At 39.3% G+C, this 6,383-nt stretch overlaps 1 protein-coding gene across 1 annotated transcript in view; it reads right to left on the reverse strand.

Annotated features, from left to right (window-relative positions):
- Positions 1 to 6,383, reverse strand: part of LOC101853005 (transcription factor Sp8) — a 26,274-nt gene that overhangs the window by 16,281 nt on the left and 3,610 nt on the right. The gene's annotated exons all lie outside the window — the stretch shown is intronic.

The raw sequence follows: 6,383 nt of genomic DNA on the forward strand, positions 1-6,383 counted from the left end.
GGGGGGGAGAAGAGAATGCACCGACGGTGTGATGAAAAATGGGATCTGAGAGGAGAACAATCGTGGGAAAGCCGGAGCTCTGGAAGTTGAAAAGTCTTCCCCCGTTGCGCGCTCCGCTCAAAAGTCAGAAGTGCTCGAGGCTATCTACTTCCATTCTGTTACTTTTCTAAAACCTCCGACTAGGCATGACGCCTTTTCTGTTTTATTGTAGCCTTTTACGTTCTTTCGTATCGTTTGTTCCGTTGTAAAATCTTTTCACTTGATTTGTTGTCGCGCACAACGGTGGTGTATCTCATAACGCTACATGGCAAGACGCGCCCCTTGGGGATGGTTTTGCAAATTTTGCCGGTGCGGGAGTAGTATGACAGCAAGTGACTTTTATTACACGCCAAATCTCACACAAAAAGACGAGTTCTGTGGGTCAACCATTGTCTGCTGTTTAACAAAGTGTACAAAGAACAGACAATATTACATTTTGCGCGCGGATCTAACGCACCCCCCCCTCCTGCCCCCTCCCGTTTTCGAAACCAGAAAGAAGCCAAAACTGCTACGGTACGACCGACTAATAAATGGGACATTGTAAGTTGAAACAAATATTTTCTTTTTCAAAATAACATTGCCAGCTTTGTAACACTTTGACATCGAACAAAGGCTCTTAGAAACTGTCGACACAAACAACAACAACAACAACAACAACAACAACAACAACAACAACAACAACAACAACAACAACAACAACAACAACAGCATCAGCAACAACATACAGCACCGACAACAACGAAAATGACAACAGCAACAACACCAACTTCAACAACGAGAAGAACAAGAACAACAACATCATCAACAACAACAGCAACATCATCACCAATACCAACATCAACGGCAGCATTTACAAAAAAGCAGCAATATAAATAGCAGCACCCACTACGTACAGTAACAATACTTGGAAAGACAACAGTTGTAGCACTGAGAATATAAATCTGAATTAAAAAAACACCCAACATTTTAAGATCAACTCAAACGGATTTCACATGTGTATCAACGTCCCTGTGAGTCAAAGAACAAAATGAAAACTAAAGTGTCATTAAAAAAACCCCCAACCTTATAGATAAACGTGCAACTTACTCTGAGAATGTCTTGAATAAAACTCCAATAGACCGGATCTGACCCAACCGCCAAACTAACAATCACAGTAGCAAAACAGATAACAGCATGTCATTACTCCCTCCTTCGCACACAAGGAAAAGGAAAATAACTTCAAGGTCTAGCCTTCCAGTAACGCGAGGCAAAACACAGTTGGTTTTAAATAGCAAGTGCGTATTATCACCGTCCCCCATTGATTGACACCAAACGATTTCCAAAATCTTGAACAAAAATAGTTTTGCACCACTTTACTTGAAAGCTGTAACGCAGACATACGTGGATGTAATAGAGATAACTCGAGATTGAAAGAGAAAAAAAAAAGCTTATTGTTTCTGTTTCTTTCAAAGTTAATTACATAGATCTACTTCCGAGAACGTGAACTTTTTGTTATAAATGCCTTTTTCTACCTCCCTCTCTCAACACCGCCTCTTTTTAGCCGTCAATGTTTCTGTTTGCGTAGGCATAGATCTATCCATACTTACACTTACATTACATTTTTCACGTGTAATTTTATGGCGGTTGTTTCAGGAAGCAGATTTCTTTTCACCGTAGTCAATAGTGCAGAGCTCAATGCAGGGACAAAAATGATGCAGTTATTTACAGAGCGGGTTTCCTGAGAGTAGTCATTAGAATATCACATCGTATGTGTTTTTCTTTTGCCGATATCTGGATGGAGACAACTTTCTAACACTAACAGGCATAAAAGTGTATGCTCGGTAAAGTAATTTTATGTTCTGTTTGTTATTTCAGAGACTTTGTGTTTATCTTTCTTTTTATTGTTCTTTTCTTTTTTTTAGGGGGGGGGGGGGGGCAGGGAGGATCTCAAAACGGGAGAATTGTTTTTGTAGTCAATGGGGTGTAGGCATTCCCTCAGCAGTTTTCAAAGAAGCCAGGCCAAAAATTTGTTGGTTCTGTCTACCCCTCCTGGAATGAATTAGGGGGGGGGGGGGGGGGCTCTATTATCCTCCTACAGTGATGGGGATTTCTTATTCCTTTGTCTCTGATACACCTCGCAGCTTTTAGCTCAGGTAAAAAAAACCTATTTATTTATTTATTTATTTATTTATTTATTTAATTAATTTATTATTACAGTGATTTTTTTGGTAACGGATATTATTACAGTATATTGTACTACCTAAGTTGGACGAATCCCAGATACAATGATACTTTAGTTAAACGAGTTGGAAAGAAATTACAATCTGATTCATTGGGGGCTCTCGTGGCCAAGAGGTTAAGGTGTTGGCGTCTCATTCAAAGGTCCCGGGTTCGAATCCGGGTAGCGACCGAAACATTTTCTTCTCTAAAATTGTCTCCTTTCACCTCCTTTCCTGCTCTCTAGCAATGTTCTGTTGTCTGTTTTCATTTACACTTTCTGCCCCCACCCCCTCACCTCCTTTGCCCCCTCCTCTGGGCTCCTGACTCTTTCTGGAGCCTTTCTACTGCTACTCCTTGGCTCCTCCTTACTGCTGTCTTTCTGCCACACCCCTGATCTTCTGGTAGGAAAGATCTACACCTAGCCTTCTCGAACAAGGGCGAAAAATCTCGGAGGGCCCGTGTGCAAGTTGCGCACGTTAAATATTCCTTGGTGGTCTAAAATCGATAAGAGTAGGCTTCGGCCGCCACTCGGGCAAAATTCAAAATTTCCTACCAACTGAAAATATTAGGTGTGTCCCGCGCGTTCATATGACCTTATGCAGTTGCGAGCGCCGTAAAACACTTTACAAACATCTGATTCATTCTGAAGTACCATAAATAACAATAGACGCCAAAACAAAATCTGAAAATTCTTACCATAAGGGTTGAAGGTACAGACGGGCGAGCGAAAGAAAAAAAAAAGAGAAAGAAAGTGGAAAATAAAAGACAACAGAAATGAGTCCGCTGTATTCTTGCCAAGCATGGGGCAAGAAGAAAACTGCAAGCAAAGTTTGTATCCATGATAAGGTAAAAGTGGAGCTTTCCAACAAGAGGTTCAGACAAGAAAATAAAACAAAACAAAACAAAACCAATAACAAAGGGGAGGGAATGGGTCAATTTGTCCAAAATATTGGACTATGTGTATCCCAGGAACACAGTTATAAGAAACTAGCTGGGCCCCCCTTCGATGAAAGGAAAGATCAGTGCATTAACATTAACTGAAAGTCTTTGGGTTACTATATCATTTACACTCTACTGGAATGACGCAATACATCCTGAGAGATGCAAAAATTAGAAGGTTTAGACATACTGATTATCAATGTATAGATTGATTCTCTATTCCACTTTCGTGGTTGCACACTCCATAATTTCAAAGGTGTGGAAACAGTGCGCACGGCTAGTGAACGGAAACTTCCCTTGTTTACAGTGGCATCTTAGAAGATGGACTTTCCCAAGATTAGATCTAAACGAAACTAATGAAAAACTGAAAATTAAACTACAGTGACTTCGGGCTCCTCAATAAATCTATGCACCCTTAAAATGATTCTGAACCACCCTTAATTTTGTCAAATTCGAAAGTTAAGTGGTTCGGAAGTTTTAGGCGCCAAAGTGACGGACTTTCACAAATATAATACGTAGAGATAACCCTTATGAAGGTTATTTCTATTCAGCCCACTCCCATACACCACAGCAGCTGTAGTCGCTTTACAGTGCCTTCATCTTACCACAAAACGTATGTGAATGATGAACACTCTTCCTAGTAACACCAAAGATAGTACACATATTTAGTAGCACTAAGACATCAGCAGACATTCAAACTGTAAAAACCCGAACGTAGATCAAAGGACATATTTATGGCTTTATTGAGAGCTGCTTCAGGTCATATGGACAAATAAGGGAGCAAATAAAAGAGTCCTGGAAGCATTTGATTCACTGCATTGTATGTTTTCTTCGTCCATTAACACAAGGCCAAGCTTCAGAATCACTTCACTGATGGTTAAACAAATTTAATAATCTTCTTTCACCTCATTCCCAGTAACGCACAGACACACTTACTCCATTATTTTTCTTTCCTTAATAATTCAGTGGAAGCAAAATTGCCGCTTGTCAGATGCAAAACAGGTTTTCATTAGCTCTTCCCAAAACGTACATGTAGTTATCTCTGGTGCCTAGCAGTTCCCGCAAACAGGAACCAACGAACATAATATCCTGATTGACCTTCCTGCACCCTTAGAAAAGAATACTGGTGATATAGTGATCTGTCCATTAATAGATAAACGTCTTGGTCTCAGTAACAATTTCACAGTGGCTCTTTTTTAAAAGCAATTTGTCGTAACATGGCAGCCCTTTTTTCTTCCGCTCATTGTGATTCGCATGCAAGAGGAACAGTATCTGGCTGAACCGACTCACTGTCATGGCATCGGATGCAGGAGTTTACCTTGTCTGTAGAGACTAACAAGAGACTAGACATTCTCCTGTTGGGTACGATGGACAGCAGACCCCCCCCCCCTCTCGTCCCAAAAACAAACAAACAAACAAAACAAACAAACAAAAAACTCTATCGTGGTGACTGCTCTGATCACATCAGCGTCCACTGATGACAACTTCCTTCGTCTTACTTTCATCTGATGCCAAATGTTCCACATAAATAGACAAAGTATTGCAATGGCTAAGGATAGTGTCAATAAAATGAGCCCAATCCTGATAAAAATAGAAATATCTCAATGACTTCCAAAATGAACGTTCTGAAATGCTATGTAAGGTCAACCCTTTTATATGACTGTGAATGCTGGACCATCACTAAAGACAGTGAAAATAAAATAGAAGCACCAGAAATGTGGTTTCTTAGGAGACTGCCGAGAATATCTTGGAAGGAAAAGAAATCAAATTATGATGTAGTACTCGAAAAAGCCCATCTGGGACTCTCACTGATAAAAGCAATCAGGAAAGTTGAAGTTTTGAGACACCTGAATAGAGAGACATCAAGTCTTGGATATCTATCTCTCAATGGCAAAATGGAAGGCAAATGATGCAGGGATGGGCCCTAAGCAACCTACTTGGAGAACCTAAACACATGGGTAACGGAGAAAGATAAGGGAAATTCTGCTTTTTAAAGAGCATCCGAGCAAAGAAATGAATGGAGAACCATGATCGCCGAAGTCTGTCGCAGATATACCATTTGATGACATAATATTATCATTATCCCCACCACCCCCACCACCACCACCACCTCAACCATCATCATCCATCATCATCATCATCATCATCATCATCATCATCATCATCATCATCATCATCACAATTCTTTTAAAATCAATCCTTATTATTGCTACTACTAACACAACTACTGTTATGATCAGACAAAAAACAACAATTAAACAGTTTTAAAAATTTGTGAAATATTAAGAAATGAATTTAAAAAACCCAACCCAGATCACCTTTCAAACTCATCCATGAATTTATATTCAATATTTAATTTTCAAGGGCCTCTCTCTATAAGTATACGTTCTATAGTTTTCCCATGTATTAGGAGCATGCAGTGGTGTTAACGTTCTTAATTTTTCTTCTTTTTGAGCAGTGATACAACATTGTTATTGTTTTTTTCTCTATGTATACAAAGTGGTATAGTACATGTGTTGTGCATTAGGTACTGTGTAGTGTGTTAACTTACGTAATATGCATGCCGTTGTAATATATATTTCTCAACGGAAATGAACTGATATGATATTTTCTTTTTTCTCTTTACTTTACTTTTTTCTTTTTTTCCCCTTTCTTTTCTATTCTAGCCTTTTCTTTTTTTTAAAGGGAGGTATGGCTTTCAAAAGCTGTCCCTTAATAAGAGTTGACCACATTTAAGACAGATCTAAAGAAAAATTTATTCAAATCATATTTGCAACTTATTTTGTTGCTTCGTTCAACAACAGATGTGATCAGCAGCCTCGGTGATGGTCTATTGGTCTTTTTGTGCACACGTTCTTTCGTCAGAATCTAGTAAGGAATAACCCTCCCCCCCCCCCTGCTTATTAATTTTCAGTTTTTTTGGCTGGTTGGCTACTTCAATTTTGTGCATTAAAAACGACAATTGCGCTTTAGTTTACATTTTTAAATGAAACTAGTTTGTTCCTAAATGGGAAAAGGTGTCACAGTAACTTACTAACGTCACAAAAATTTCTCCATCTCTTGTTCTTATATTCACTGAAGGAGAAATAAAACAGATTTGTTCCTACTGGTACAGGAGTCTGAGGTTGAATGTACCAGACCCCCTCCCATTTCCCCCTCCAATTAATCAATTTTGGACCACTTGTCTAGCCCCCCCCCCAACTTAT

The sequence above is a fragment of the Aplysia californica genome, unplaced genomic scaffold (assembly GCF_000002075.1).
Source record: "Aplysia californica isolate F4 #8 unplaced genomic scaffold, AplCal3.0 scaffold00239, whole genome shotgun sequence".
Taxonomy (NCBI): domain Eukaryota; kingdom Metazoa; phylum Mollusca; class Gastropoda; order Aplysiida; family Aplysiidae; genus Aplysia; species Aplysia californica.